This window comes from Eubalaena glacialis, chromosome 1 (assembly GCF_028564815.1).
Source record: "Eubalaena glacialis isolate mEubGla1 chromosome 1, mEubGla1.1.hap2.+ XY, whole genome shotgun sequence".
In the NCBI taxonomy this organism is placed as follows: Eukaryota; Metazoa; Chordata; class Mammalia; order Artiodactyla; family Balaenidae; genus Eubalaena; species Eubalaena glacialis.
The window spans coordinates 148,878,127-148,893,895 of record NC_083716.1 but is presented as its reverse complement, the minus strand read 5'-3'; positions in this window follow the sequence as shown (position 1 = coordinate 148,893,895).

Below are 15,769 nucleotides of genomic sequence, written 5' to 3'. Positions count from 1 at the left end.
ATTGGAAAGTTGTAATCTGATCAATTGCATGAAGAAGTCAAAATTCAGAAAGATGTCATCTGAGGAACGAGTATGTTGTCTTCTATGGGATAATGTTAATTCACCAGCTTTTTCTTTGTGCCTTGACCAACTGGAATCTCAAAAATGTTTTGACATTTAATGGTTGTCATATTTTCTCTTGTTTTTTTTCTTCTTAATTTTTGTGTATGATTTTTAAAGATCAGTTTTTTTGTAAAAGGTATAGTATAAAAATAATTGTAGCTGGTAAAACTGGTGATCCTTCCTGTCTAGGGAAAATGGAAGACCTAAATAGTGGTGGGATATACTCTAATAAATTAAGCCTTGAGTTCAGAGAGTCACCTAAGAGGTACTGGAGATCACTGAGTATACTGTAATCAAAGAGTCAATGAACACAACATTTTTGCTGTCATTTGGAGCTCTGAAGATGTTACAGTGGTTGCAGGAAAAACAGGAAGATGTACCAGATAAGCTATTAAGGAGAAACCTGGGTGGGGAATTCCCTGGTGGTCTAGTGGTTAGGACTAGGCACTGCCGAGGGCCCTGGTTCAATCCCTGGTCAGGGAACTAAGATCCCACAAGACACGTAGCATGGCCAGAAAAAAAAAAGTACGGAATGTGAATTAAACCCAAATAAAAATGCAGGTTGGACCTCAGGTTCGGGGGCTGGAGAGACATATGATCTAATCCAGGGTTTTTCAAGGTTTTCTGTACCATGAGTATTTTCTCAAAATGACTTCTTATGCAGGATGGGGGTGTTAGCTCTCCTAGAAGCAGAGAGATAAATCTCCTTTTCACAATTCTGAGAAATATTTCCCTCTCTAAGCTGACCATCACTCACTGTGTATTGGTGTCTTGTTCTGATTTCACCATTGGTTACAATTCAGTATAAGATCCAAGTGGTCTCTAGGCAGAAGTTGTCTTCTGCCTGATGTCGTCCGTATTCACCTTGTCCAGGTGGACTAAGTCCCTTCAGGTCCCAGCAGAGAGGATGAGAGCCAGTGAGTAATTTCTCGCTCTCCCAGTCTTCCCTGAATGACAATGAAATCAAGGGGAAGGGGCCAGGGAGAAGAAAGGATGGAGGAATGGAGAGAAAAGGAGTAGGAGAGAGTCAGCTAAAAAAATATAGGTCTGAAGACTCTAAGCAGAAGGTCGCTTCACTTGAGACAATTTGGGGAAGAAATTCTCAGCCTCCTTTTCACAAAATAAACTCAAAACCCTAAGAGGTACAAACATTGACCAAGAAGATAGGAAATCACTAAACTTAAATGTAGATGAGAGAGATACATTTTATTACACCAAGAGCTACAAAAGGAATAAATATAGCTATCACTTAAAGGTCTTTCCTCAAACCTGAAAATCAAGAAACATTTTGCAGAGGAAGGGAAGGGATGAAATGCTGCCCGACTGGAAAACACAAATAAGCAGATGTCTGATCCAGGAGGAAGGAATACGACCATGGGAGGAACGTTGAATTTACGGATTAACAAAACGCTCAGCTTCATCTGTTTGCTCTGCTGGCTTTTCGTTCCTATGGCTTCTAGCTCAGGAAGTTGGTTCAACATGCTTTTTAAGAGTTAAGAAACCAAAGCGTAGGTCTTCTTATTTAAAAAATCCATTGGTTCAGCCTCGATAAAGATAGAAGTCAAGTTTAAAATAAGCAGATCTTGGGACTTCCCTGGTGGTCCAGTGGTTAAGAATCGGTCTTGCAATGCAGGGGACACTGGTTCGATCCCTGGTCGGGGAACTAAGATCCCACATGCCGTGGGGCAACTAAGTCCGTGTGCCGCAACTACTGAGCCCCTGCACCACAACTAGAGAGCCTAAGTGCCCCAACTACAGAGCCCATGCGCTCTGGAGCCCTCGCACCACAACTACTGAGCCCCTGCACTCTGGAGCCCATGAGCCACAACTAGAGAGAAGCCTGCACCACAACTAGAGAGAAGCCCATGCACCGCAGCGAAGAGCCCACGCGCCGCAAGAAAGATCCCGCGTGCCACAACTAAGACCCGACACAGCCAAAATAAATAAATAAAATAAAATAAAATAAGCAGATCTTCCTTAAATTGATCTGATCCTCTCCATCTCCTTTTTCTATACTATCTATGGTATTGGAAGTCATTTTTCTCCTAGGGAAATGCCAAGGGATTTGCTCCTAGGACATCAGAGATTATAACTGCAAAACTGTGAACAAAGGAGAAGATTACAGGAAACTACACAAGGTAGGATGACAACTGTCCCTTAAGTGAGAACTGATCCTACTGTAAATCAGTCTATTGGGCTGTCTTGCTCTTTACAATTCTATGAGAAAAAAAGATCACAGTGGAAACAGTTTGCTTCCTACTTTCAATTTTCAATGTGTAATTAATGACAAGGTCTATAGAAGTTTACAGAGACATTTGAAGGTTAGTAACACAGAATGAGTTGAACAAATTCTTAACAGTGGTTTGCATTTGAATTACACTGTGAATATCCTCCATATCCATATTTCATTTGTAATCACTGCAACAAAGAGCACCTGGTTTTATCTCAGAAACAATTCAAGCCCAATTTTGGGTCTGTAAAACATAAAGAGGATTTCCTAGGTTTACACTCCATTGAAAAAAAAAAAAAAGGAAGAGAGAAATTAGGATAAATTCTTTACTTACAGTACTAACAAAGAGAACATCACAACTTTTCTTTTGGTATCTCAAGGTCCTGTGTCCTGGCTGCCCCATTTTGCTGGGAGGAATCAAGAAAGCTTGAGAGGTCTCATGCTAATTTGAAAGAGAAAGTCGTTAAGCACAAGGGTACCCGAAGGTTTTGGCCAACATCTGCTCTAGGATGCAGCTGATCCATTACGGAGAATTAAGAGTCCGTAGCAAGGTACTAAAAGAAAAGTCAATTTCTGAGAATAGCCCAGTCTGTGGAATCACTCATTTGAGTTTAGTGATTAACTGGAAACTCTCAGTGGTGTCAAGAGTGAACTAATGTCCTTTTCTAGAAAAACTGTTCTATCCTGTACTATCTAACTTGTCCAGGGTGGTGTCAGGTTTTGTGAGGCTGAAGTTTATACCACTTTGGGGGGTGCTCTTTAAGAAAAAAAAACTAAATTATTGCAAAATTTGTTAGAAAAGTGAATATTTATTTTGAATGAGAAAAGAAATCACAATAAATTACACACTTTTAAAAGCTGATAAATACAGAATCACAAAATCAATATAACAATGTTTTTATTAATTAATGGTCTGACATACACTATACTTCTCTTTTTCCCTAAAATTTGCATAACCTTTGAACGCTTCTTCATATTGACAATTTTGTAATATATTATCTCTAAAGAAGTAACAGAAACATACATCAGCCTGAAACATGGTGGATGAAATCTGTGTTATAATACTGATAGTTTTTTTTAAAAAGTTCAGTTTCACAACTTGCTGTTGGTAATGAGATGCTGTATGTTGGGATGCATGAAACATGACTTCACACTCAGTTGTGCTGCGTCTGTAATACTGCTGCCAGTTTTGTGCCCTACACACATGGAAATTTTGATAAATTTTCCACAAATTCCATCAAGACAGAAAAAATGTGCTTTGATAATTATAGATGGTGCATTATAAGGTACTATATTCTCACAGGACACAACTTCCATCTTTCCTAGGTATCAATGAGAACTGAATTCACCTCTTGAAAATTTGTACATCTGAGGGTGGGAAGACTTTTCCACAGGCCACGTGGCTCCATACATTTCAAATATTGTTTTTCCTTTATTACCCATATACATAATGCCAGGTGCAGTAGGACACGTTTATATCACGATATAACATCTGGCCCTGAACCTTTTTTTACATTGCTTCAGGAAGTTGGCACGGTAGGCAGAAGGATTATTCCTGGAAGTCATTCCTTCACCAGAACAGCTGGCAATAATTAACTGTACATGGATGCTTGTGATCCACCTCCATAGATCCCACAAAACTCAAACTAAATGTGTTCCCAACTCAATCTTTCCCTGGTCATAGCCTCAAAATGCCTAGGGCCACTCCAATACAATACCACCCCACCCAATACAAGAGGAAGAGTGTCAGAGAGAAAGTTGAAGTGAAAAGAGGCAACAGTCTTAACCAATTGCAGTCCAAACATCTTATTTTGCAAATTTTATGAAAACACAAGAATATGCAATCACATTACCAGAATCTGTCCCAGAGCCTTGGAAGGAGCCCATGTGTACAGGTGAGGGGCTTTGAAGCAGAAGCTTTATTCATTTCATGGGAAACTCACATTCACACACTGGCCACATTAGCACAGTTTGGAAATATTGGGTCTACCCCTACCTCATGGCCATCAACCCCAGTTAAGACCTCGGCATCTTTGTTCTGCAATTGCTCTCATACTCTTCTTTTGGTCTCCAACCCCAATCTTTCACTTTTCCTAACTTTCCAGATTACTCTCATCTTTCTCCATTTTATTGTCCCACTTCCCACAGCAGAATCTTAAACTAATTGCCAATTGCCTCATTGAAACGTGAAAACTCTTGATCCTCTAAGAAGTAAGTTTCCTCAAATTTAGAAGAGTTAGTGTTCAGTTTAGCTACTGATTGATCCTGCAGTGGTGATGAGAGCTACTTTCTCCTGTAGCCAAGTATGTGCCTGTATGTATGTCAGTGTGAGAGTTGCATTCACATCCACTCTTGTCATTCAATCCTCACAACATTCCTATAAGGTAACAAAGCTGTTAACATTTTTAAAAATGGAGCATTAAGCTCAGAGTTAAGTCATTTGCCCAAGAACATACAGCTGGTAAGCCGTGGAGGATTCCATTGCAGTGATACTGACTCCCAGTGGCTTAATTAAATCCGTGTGTACTGAGGGCAGGAAACCACAGCTGGTTGGTGGACCCAAGTTCTAACCATACGGCTTAGATTGAGTGTCCCTTCAATGTCTATGCAGCTCTCTCCAGTCACTATTATCAGGTTTACTAAATCCTTCCTCTAGGTCCAAAGCACATCTATCTGGCTCTTTAAGACAGAAAGTTACACACAGGAGACTTTGGGCTATACCCCCATTCGATTTTCAGCTTCCTTAGCCTCTTGACAATATACTTTCCAAAGCACAGTAGTTAAGAAATTACAGGGATGACATGGACATTTATAATTTTTCTTCAGATGCTAACAGCCCTCAAATATTCATAAATAAAGCTTATTTTGCATATTCAAAGAACAGAAAAAGAACATGTCTTCAAAGGACTACAGATGTCTTTCAGGGGAGTAAACCTGAGACCAAGCAGATGAAAAATTATGAAAGGAAATACATATAAAATAAACTAAGAAGTAAAGTATCAGGCTATAAGGATGAACGTGACAACAAAAATACACCCCCAAAATTAATGGAAAAATTTTAAATGATTAACAAAATCCCCTCGTCTTCATCACTGCTAGGCCTCAGGGAAAAGCAGCTGACACTTCATACTTCCATTTTACTCTCCTGCCAACTTTTTATAGCAAATAGAACCAGGATGCCCTTCAGTTAGCCAAACACATAGATTTACCATCATCTGTTTTAATCCTATTTCCTCCCCTCTTGTTAAACAGACCGGAACAATTGTCTTTTCTTCTATTTAAGGCCACTTATGTTACTGAACATCATCCCAATGTGTGTATTCAGAAATCTTACATAGTCCATTAGCCTGTTTCTTATATACTCATATTTTCCCTCTCACTGGGATATTCCCATTAGCTTAACGATTGTTTTTGTTATCAGAGTAGTACAGGTACATAATACAAAAAGACAAACAGTAAAACTAAACCTGTTATGAGAAAGAGCAGCCCCTACTTTACTGCCACTCCTGCTTTTCCCAGAGGCAAACTCAGCCAACTCTCAACTCTTCCCTCTTTCCAAACTCCAAACTTGCTGTTATGGCTATTTATTATTTCTTTCTTTTTCTTTTTTTTTGGCTGTGTCACAGCAAGTGGGATCTTAGTTCCCCAACCAGGGATCGAACCCATGCCCCCTGCAGTGGAAGCGCAGAGCCCTGACCACTGGACTGCCAGGGAATTCCCCTATTATTTCTTATTTATTTAATTTTTTATTTTTAGTTTGACATTATCTATCGATTTCCCACTAAGATAGATTAAGAGCATAGGATCACAGTTTGTGGTTACGGCAATACTCAGTGTTTACATTATTGTGCTAGTATAAAAACACTGTTCCCAGTTGAGCCCAATAGTATGATCTGATTGCATTTCCTCTCTGTAGGACTATTTTAGTTCCCTGGAGTTAACAAATGATTTTGTCTGTGTATGTGCTTAGTCTTCTAGTTATCAATCATTAACTTAATTCACAAACTCTCTCCAGAATTCTCTAAATAAGTGCAAAAACAATAGAGGAAAATTCAGATCTACAGGAATAAGTAAAGAACACTGAAATACTAAATATGCGGGTAAATTGAAAATATTTCCTTTATTTTCCTTCTTTTAATTTCTTTAAAAGATATTGGCTGTTTAGAGCGATAACTATAACATGATAACTGTATGTAGAAATAAAGCACATGACAAGAGTGGTACAAGAGATGGAGGAGGTAATAAATGAAATTAAATAGTTGTATTTTTTTATAACTTACATGAAATGATGCAACATTAAGTATAAGTAGACTGTGATAAGTTAAGGATATACATTATAAGTCTAAAACTACTAAAAATGCAAAAAAGTATAGCTTAAAAAGTAAACAGAGGAAATGAAATAGGATATTAAAAACATTAAAAAACACACAAGAAGAGCAGGAAAGGAGCAACAGAGGAACAACAACAACAAAAAAAGGAAGAAAAATACAGAAAAGAAATATGAAGATAGTAGATGTAAATTCCAACATATCAGTAATTACATAATGTAATTTATGTAATTTTTTAAAATTGACAAACACCAATTAAAAGGCAGAACTTATTAGACTAAATTAAAAATAAGACAAAACTATATGTTGTCTACAAAAGACTCACTTTAGATATAAAAACACAAATAGGATGAAAGTGATGGGGGGAAATATATGTACCATGTTAATATAAGCTTTAAAAAACTGGTGTAGCTATATTAAGATTACTAAAGTAGAGTTCAAGACAAAGTATTATCAGAGATAAAGAGGACTTTTATTATGATAAAAAGATTGTCATTAGAAAAACATAAAAATCCTAAGTGTGTGTGTATCTAATAAAAAGAAACTTCAAATACAGTAAGTAAACATCAACAGGACTGAAAGGAGAAATAAACAAATATACAATTATAGTTGGCGAGATTGAGATGAACACCCCTCTCTCAGGATCTTTACCTATTGATAAAGAATACAAAAAACTAGTAAAGGTATAGAAGATTTGAATAGCATTTTCAACCAGTTTGATCTAACAGACATTTATATAGACTGCTACACAACTGAAGAATATATATTCTTTCATGCAGGTGAAACACTTACCAAGACAGATTACATGCTGAGTGATAACACAAGTATCAATAAATGTCAAAGGTCAGAGCATATCCTCTGGCCACAACAGAATTAAATTAAAATTAAAAAATAAGATATCTAGAAAAATTCCTAACTATTTGGAAATCAAGATAAAACACTTCTAAATAACTCATTGGTCAAAGAAAAAAAATCACAGGGAAATTAGAAAATGGTCAAATGGAACAGTAAAGAAACATAAAAAGCAACTTTGAAGATCAGTTTCAAGATTTTTTTAGAGGAAAAGTTATGGCTTTAAATGCTTATGATAGGAAAGAATAAAGGTGTAAAATCCATGATCTAAGATTCTACCTTAAAAAACTAGAAAAAGGGAGGGGCAAAATAGGGGCATGGGATTAAGAGACACAAACTACTATTTAAATAAGCGACAAGGATAAAATAAATAAGCGACAAGGATATATTTTACAGCATAGGCAAATATAGCCATTATTTTGTAATAACTTTAAATGGAGTATAATCTATAAAGACATTGAATCACTATGTTGTACACCTGAAACTAATATAATATTGTAAATCAACTATACTTTAATAAAAAATACATAAAATAAAAAAATAAAAAACTAGAAAAAGATGAGGAAATGTAACTTAGAGCAACTAAAAAGAAGGAAATAATTAGACAAGTTGGAAATAAATAAAATAGAAATAACCAACAATAAAAAAAGAAAATTCAAAAGGAGATTTAAAATAAAAAAATCTGACCTTTAAAAAAGATTAATTAAAGCTGATAAACTCCTACGAAGCCCAATCAAGAAAATAAAGGAAAAAAAATACCAATATTAGGAATGAAAAACAGGTATCACTACAGATCCACAAACATCAAAAGGATAAAAAAGGGAAATAGTATGAGCAACTTAATTCATGCCAATTATGTTTGACAACATATATAAAACAGTCATAAGTGAAAAACACGACTTACCAAAATGTACATGAGAAGAAGTACAAAATCTGAACAGCTTTACATTATTAAATAAATTGCAAAAAAAAAAAAAAAATCCCTATAGAGAAAATTTCTGGTCTAGATAACTTCACTGGTGAATTATTTCGAACATTTAAGAAGGCAATAATGCCATATTATACAATCTCTTTCAGAAAATAGAGGACAAAGAAACATTACCCAACCCATTTTAGAATAATTTGGCAAGAATAATTGTAATACCAAAACCTAATACAGCTACTACAAGAAAAAATGAAAGCACACACACACACACACAGAGACCAAAATCCTTCACAAACATATACACAAAAATTCCTTAAACATATATTAGCAAATTTAATCAGTAATATAGAAAAAGAGTACCTCACAGCCAATTTGGGCTTATTCCAGAAATTCAAGATTGTTTTAAAATTTTTTAATTACTCAATGTAATTCACCACATTAAAACAATAAAAGAGAAAAATATGTAATCATCTCAATAGATTTAAAAAAAAGTGTATTTGACTAAATTTAACACCTATTCATGAGAAAACTTGCAAAGCTGGGATAGAAGGAAGCCTTCTCAGTCTGTTAAAGGCATCTGTGATAAACTGCGGGTAACACCATACTTAACGGAAAAGTAGTAAACTTTTCCTCCTTACTTCAGCAACCTGGGAATGATGCTCATTCTCATCACTTCTATTCAACATTGCACTGGAGGTCCTAGATAATGAAATAAGCCCCCTCCTCAAAACAAAACAAAACAAAACAGAAAGTATAAAGAATAAGAAGTAAAACTTTCTTTTGTTCCAGAGGATAAAAATTTATGTAGAAAATCAGAAGGAATATACAAAAAACAAAACAATAATATACAAAAACCCCTAGTAGAGTTAATAAGTGAATGTAGAAGGTCATACAAGATAATATAAAAATTGCATATTTATACCTTAGAAACAAACAATGGAAAATAAAATTTAAAAAATACCAGGATTTCTACTTCGTTAGTATTTAGATGGTTGCAAGAGGTTATCACTTTCACCTTAACAACAAAAATAAATCAGACAAGGCTTAATTTTTCTAAACCCATCAGAGAACTGACGATGCAAAAAACAAACAAAGAAACAAAACAAAACAAAAAACCAAAAACCTTAAGAGAACTCCAGAAAGTGACTAGTTCTTTATAAGGTGGAAGAAATCCATGGCTATTCTCACCTCTGGTGAAACAGCAGGGTAAAGCAGAACCTACCACAGATGTAAGGTGAAACTAACCAAAAAAAATTTAAACCACTTAATGGCTGTATGTGGACTGGCATGACAAATTATAATTCTGAAATTCTGAAAAGCCACAGTCACAGAGGAAGTCAGGCACCAACCTGCCAAATCTTTCCTATGGGACTTTACAGAGTGCTTTACAGAGTACTAGGCACAGTACACCACAACTGAGGGCAGAGTAGGGCAGGAAAGACACTCCTATGCCAGAGGAGCCTCTCCCAAATATAAGGCAACCATCCACTGAATTGGATGGGCAAAGGGAATGAGGGAAATCAATTCAAGGTACTCAGGACTTTTACCAGTGAAATATTGAGGTCCAAGCTAAAACGTAGAGAGCCCTTCTCCCCTCTCCCCATACTAGGTATTGTAGGCTCTCAGCTTCCAAGGTATGGGGGTGAAGTTGGAGATACCTCTCCAAGGCAGAAAGAGATCTCCCAGGGAACTGAAAGCCTGGAACAAGACTGAAGAGCAAATGACACTTCTCAGCTGGCAGCTTGGCTATAAAACACAAAATACATCTGGAATATTGCCAGTGCTCAGAAGGGAAAATCTTCAGTTTGTTTCAAAGTATTTGAAGCCAGTGGTAAAATGCATTAATACAAAGTCATGACAAAACCCTGAACAGAATCACTACAGATATTGACTCAGCCTCACTTTAGTGGTGTGACTCAAAAAATAGCATGTACTTTTTGGGAAGTACATATTATTTAGTTTTTATTGTTTTTTTTTTTTCATGTGTGGCATAAAATCAAACATTACCAGCAAAATTAAGAAGAAAATGTGATTCATCGTCAAGCAAAGAAATAGTCAATAAAAGCAGATCCAGCTATAGCCCAGAAGTTGGAATTAACAGAGAGGGACTTGAAACTATACTAAAAATGCTAAAGGAAATGGAAAGCTAAACAATATACATGAAAAGAATAAGAAACTTCACAAGAGACACTAAAACATTGAAAGAATCAAATGGAAAGTCTCTAAGTGAAAATTACATCATTAGGTGAGATTAGTATCAGAGTGGATTCCATTTAAGAAAGAATCTGTGCACTTGAAAATGGGTCAATAGATAGTACCCAAACTCAAAAACAAGTAGGATACAGAATGAAAAAAAAAAGAAAAAAAGAAAACCAAAACAGAGCATCTGAAATATGTGAGGCAATATTAAATGATCTAACATACACAACTGGAGTCACAGAAAGAGGACAGAGAGAATGGGAAAGGAGAAATATCTAAAGAAATAATGACTGAGAATTTTTCAAAGTTGATGAACAACACCAACCTATATATCAAAAAGCTCAAGAAACCCCAAAGAGGAGCAATTCAGAGAAAAACATACCTAGACACTTCACAACAAACTGCTGGAAACTGAAGACAAAGAATGAATTTTAAAAGCAACCAGAGGGAAAAAAAGATATATTACATTTAACAATACAAATTACCAAAAACAAAAGAGGCCAGAACATATTGCAATAACATCTTTCAAGTGCTGAAAGAAAACAGCTGACTTAGCATTCTATATCCAGTGAAATCATAATTTAGAAACAAAGGAGAAATAGATACCAGTTTCAGGCAGAAAAAAGTTGAAAGAATTAGTCTTCATCATAACTATACTAGAAGAAATGCTAATAGAAGCTCTTCAGAATAAATAGAAATAATGAAAATAGAGATCTGAAGGAAGGGAAAAAGAGTACTAAAAAAGGATAAATACCTGGGTAAATGATAATAACTTTTTGTAAATAATATCCATATACACAGATATGTAATATTTTAAATGTATTTAAAAAACTATTACTGCCTTTTTAAAATAAAAAATAACAATGTATTCCGGGTTGGTAGCAATGTGTACACATAAAATATAAGCAGAGAAAAACACAAAAAGTGGAACTGAACTGTACTGCTGTATGTGAAGTATTATAATACTAGTTGAAGGTAGATTGTGATAGAGATGCATATTGTCATCTCCAGAGCAATCACTCGAAAACAGATCGAAGGAACTACAAGAATTTCAATATAGAAGGTAAAATAAAATATTAAACAAAAACATGTGATTCCTTCACCAGAAAGCAGGAAAGGAGGAAGAGAGAAACAAATGGACAAGATAAATACCAGACATCAAGATGGGAGAGTTAAATCCAAACATATCAATTATCACATTAATTGGAAATGGACTAAACACTCCAAGTAAATTGCAGAGATTTTCACACTGGAACAAAAGCAAGATCCAACTATACCCTATTTATAAGAAATACACTTTAAATATAAAGACAGAGACAGTCTGAAAGTAAAAAGATGGGAAAAGATATACCTTGAAAACAGTGTAAGAAAGCTGATGTGACGATATTAATCATCAAAGTGACCTCAAAAGGAAGAGTATCACTAGAAGTAAAGATCTTTTATGAAGATAAAAGGATCAACTTATCAAGAATATGTAACTCTAAATATACGTGCCCTTAAAAACAAAGTTTCAAAATATACAAAAAATTAACAGATAAGGGAGAAGCAGACCAATTCACTGATAAAGCTGAAGATTTTAATACTCATTGTTCAGTAATTACTAGAAAAAAGTAGACAAAAATTAGTGAACATATAGATGTGAACAGCACTATCAATCAGCTTGACCTTACTGTCATATATAGCATACAGTACTCAACAATTGCAGAAAATACATTCTTTTCAAGTGCATACAGAACCTTCAAGATAGATCATATTCTGTGCCATGAAACAAGTATCAATAAATATCAACTTATTGAAAATATATGGGGTCTATTCTCTGACCACCATAGATTTAAATTAGAAAACAGTAAAAATATAATACCTAGAAAAATCCTCCCAAATATAGGAAGTAAGCCCATGGACCAAAGAATAAATCACAAGGGATATTAGAAAATATTTTGAACTGGTGATAATGAACATACAACATACAAAAAATTGTAAGATGTAATTAAGGCAGTGCTTAGAGAAAAATCAATAGCTTTACATGATTAGAAAAGAAGAAATATGTAAAAATTAACAATCTGAGCTGCCATCTTAAGAAACCAAGAAACGATGAAGAAGTAATAAAGTGGGGACATCAATGAAGCAGGAAATGGACTAACAACAGAGAAAATTAAGTCAAAAGTTTGTTTTTTATATTCATGTAGCAAGACCGATCATTAATTTTTTATGGATATTTAAACAACTTTTATTTTAAACTAATTTTAAACTTACAGATTTATAGATTGTTTTTAAAGGCCTGCTCTTAAATGGTCCTTCTATGATGCTGAGCATGGTGAAGTGGTAATATAAATGTGTGGTAGAAACACGAGGACTGAGCTCCCTGTTTGCTTCTTGCTTATCTTGTAAAACAACTTGCCCACGTATATTTATATAGGATTTACATATTTTAATTTAGAAAATTGCCACCATTTACTGATACACAGCGTACACTTTTTTGTATGCTTCAAAATATGACGCCAGTCAGCTTAGCTGGTGGAGGGACCATGCCATATTCACAGTATTTAAATTAAGCCCTAAAACTATACAATTTTAGAACACACTCTGTATATTTATTGCTAAATTTTCCATTAAAACAACTGTTTTTAAGGACGGATCATTATTGATCCATGACTGTTCCTCTACTCATCTGTGAGCAAGGTGCATGAGAGTAAGGGGTCTGTCTTTGAATTTGTTTTGTTTTGCTTTACCATCACTGCATCTTGTATAGAATAAGGGCTCAACTGTATAACTCCTCCATTCAGCCCCAAACCTGAAAGGCCCAAGAGGAATGCATCAGATCAAGACTCCAATGTGCTAGATTCTCCTAAGTTTGAGTGTAACCAGTTCTCATTAAAACAAACAAAAACCAAACAGTATTTAATTATCATTCATTTTATGGAAAAAAAACCCCAATCCTCATTTCATGGAAAATGTATGTTTTGAAAATAAGAATTTACATTATTCTAGCAATTGCATGCCACTTTATTTCCATATGATTATCTAATGATGGTCTGCCTAAGAGTTAAGTACAAACTAGCAAATCAGCTTACATGACCATAATTATCTTCCCCAAGCAGAAGCTGTATCACTAACTTCTGTTCTCAGTGTTACCAAATTTACCATTCTGGATAGCTTAAAAAAAAAATCAATTTATTGACTTTCCCAGAATGTACATTTTTTAATGTTTAATCTTTTTTCTCATTAGTAATATAAACATATATTTGTTCTATGGAAATTTTGGAAAATGCAGTCCATTGGAACAAATGATTCCCAGTACATAATCCAAAGACAAATGCTCTTATTGTATTCTTATATTTCCCTCAAGTGTATTTTTATTAAATATTGGTATATAATAGTATGGTTTATCTAAACAACATAAAAAAACCAGCAGGTTTTTTTTTTCTTTTTTCCTACTTCACAATTCATTTCTTTCCCTTTCTCAGTATAATAGGATAGGATCATTTTCCTCATTGTAGTGATTTTACATCTCAACCTAAGGTCATTCCTCGGCCTTTTCCATTTTATTTGCTGCTACTGTAATTGGGATCTTATTTCTCATAAATGGTTTCTGCCAGGATATATTATCTTGCAGATTATCTCTAGATTTTCCTAGCCAGTTTACTATGAATTTGGGTCTTCTAGGAAAACAACTGTATATAACTTTCAAATATAGGCTTCCTTTCCCATACTTATATTGCTTATTTATTTCATATATATTTCATTGATTAAAATTTCTAGGATAATTTTAAATAATAAACATATTATCAAACTACCTGTGTTTTGGTTGACTCTAATGGGTCATCATTATGATGTTTTTGGCTAATGGTGTGAGGGTGGTAGTCTCAATGGTGTTGAAGAATTATCTCCCATACTAGGTTTGTAAGGATATCTTGTGAAAAAAATAAATGTGCAATTTTGCTGAATTCCACTAGATGATCATGGCTTTTACTTTACCTTTTGATATGGTACAAAACTGATACCCTAATACTGAACCATCCTCAGAGTCCTAGGTCAACCTTAGGTGACTTGGTTTTTCTTTTTATTACTAAATTCTAGCTATTAGGATTTTATTTAGGATTCTATCACTCATATTTATAATAGAGATGGGTCTGTAAGCCTCCCTTTTTGGGTATTCTGTTAGTAAAATGGGGAAAGGGATTAGGAACCAGCATTTACTAGGCTACTGCTACCTCTAGGACAATGTATTAGTGTCTTACATATATTTCTTTTTTTTTTTTTTTTTGCAATTTTCTAAGGTTATCTGGTTTCATACTAGTTTGATTAAAAGTATTGCTTAAATTTATTTTTCGGTATTTTCTTCAATGCACACATCATGGGAATTATCAGTTCCTAGAAAGTTTGAAGAAAGTCAACCTAGTTCCAAGCCTTTTCTGGAGGTAATTATTTTATAATTGTTTCCATTTTTTCCTTGATTGTGAATTTGGGCAATTAAGAGCTTAAAAGGCCTTTCCTGACTTAGTCCTATGTACTCACATATTCAGAGTTCTCTCACTTGGATTCATTCTTACTCCCATCAAAAAAAAAAAAAAAGATCTGCACACACAGAGGCACTACACATCAACAAAAAGCACTACTTTTGAGCTCTACTGAATTTCAGTAAAATCACCAACTCCTCTGACCCCTGAGCCTCCATACTTATTCCCTTATATAAACACTCTCCTCTACGCCTGGCTAGCAGTAATTTACTCTTGAGATGTGCTACACAATACCCTCTATTCCCCTTTAACAGGCTTATATTTTATTGTTACTGATTTTATTAAATTCCATCAGAACAGGGCATGTCTATTACATACCCACAAAAGTGATCATTACTGAAAAGGTTTTTCTGATAGTACATATGTATAACCTATTGTTTGTCATACTAGTTCTGCTAGATCTTTGTAATGTTATCTTTGCCTTCTTTCTTTTTGGTATCCTAGTTGATTCTTTCCCCTGACTTTGCCACACACACAGTATTTTGTGCTTTGGAGGATATACAGTCTATTTTAAATTCTACCAGTGGATAGTTAGAGCCTCTTAATTATTTTTTTTAAAAATGCTTAAATGTTTATAACGCAAAGTTTAAAATCAGTGAGAAAACATTTTAAATTC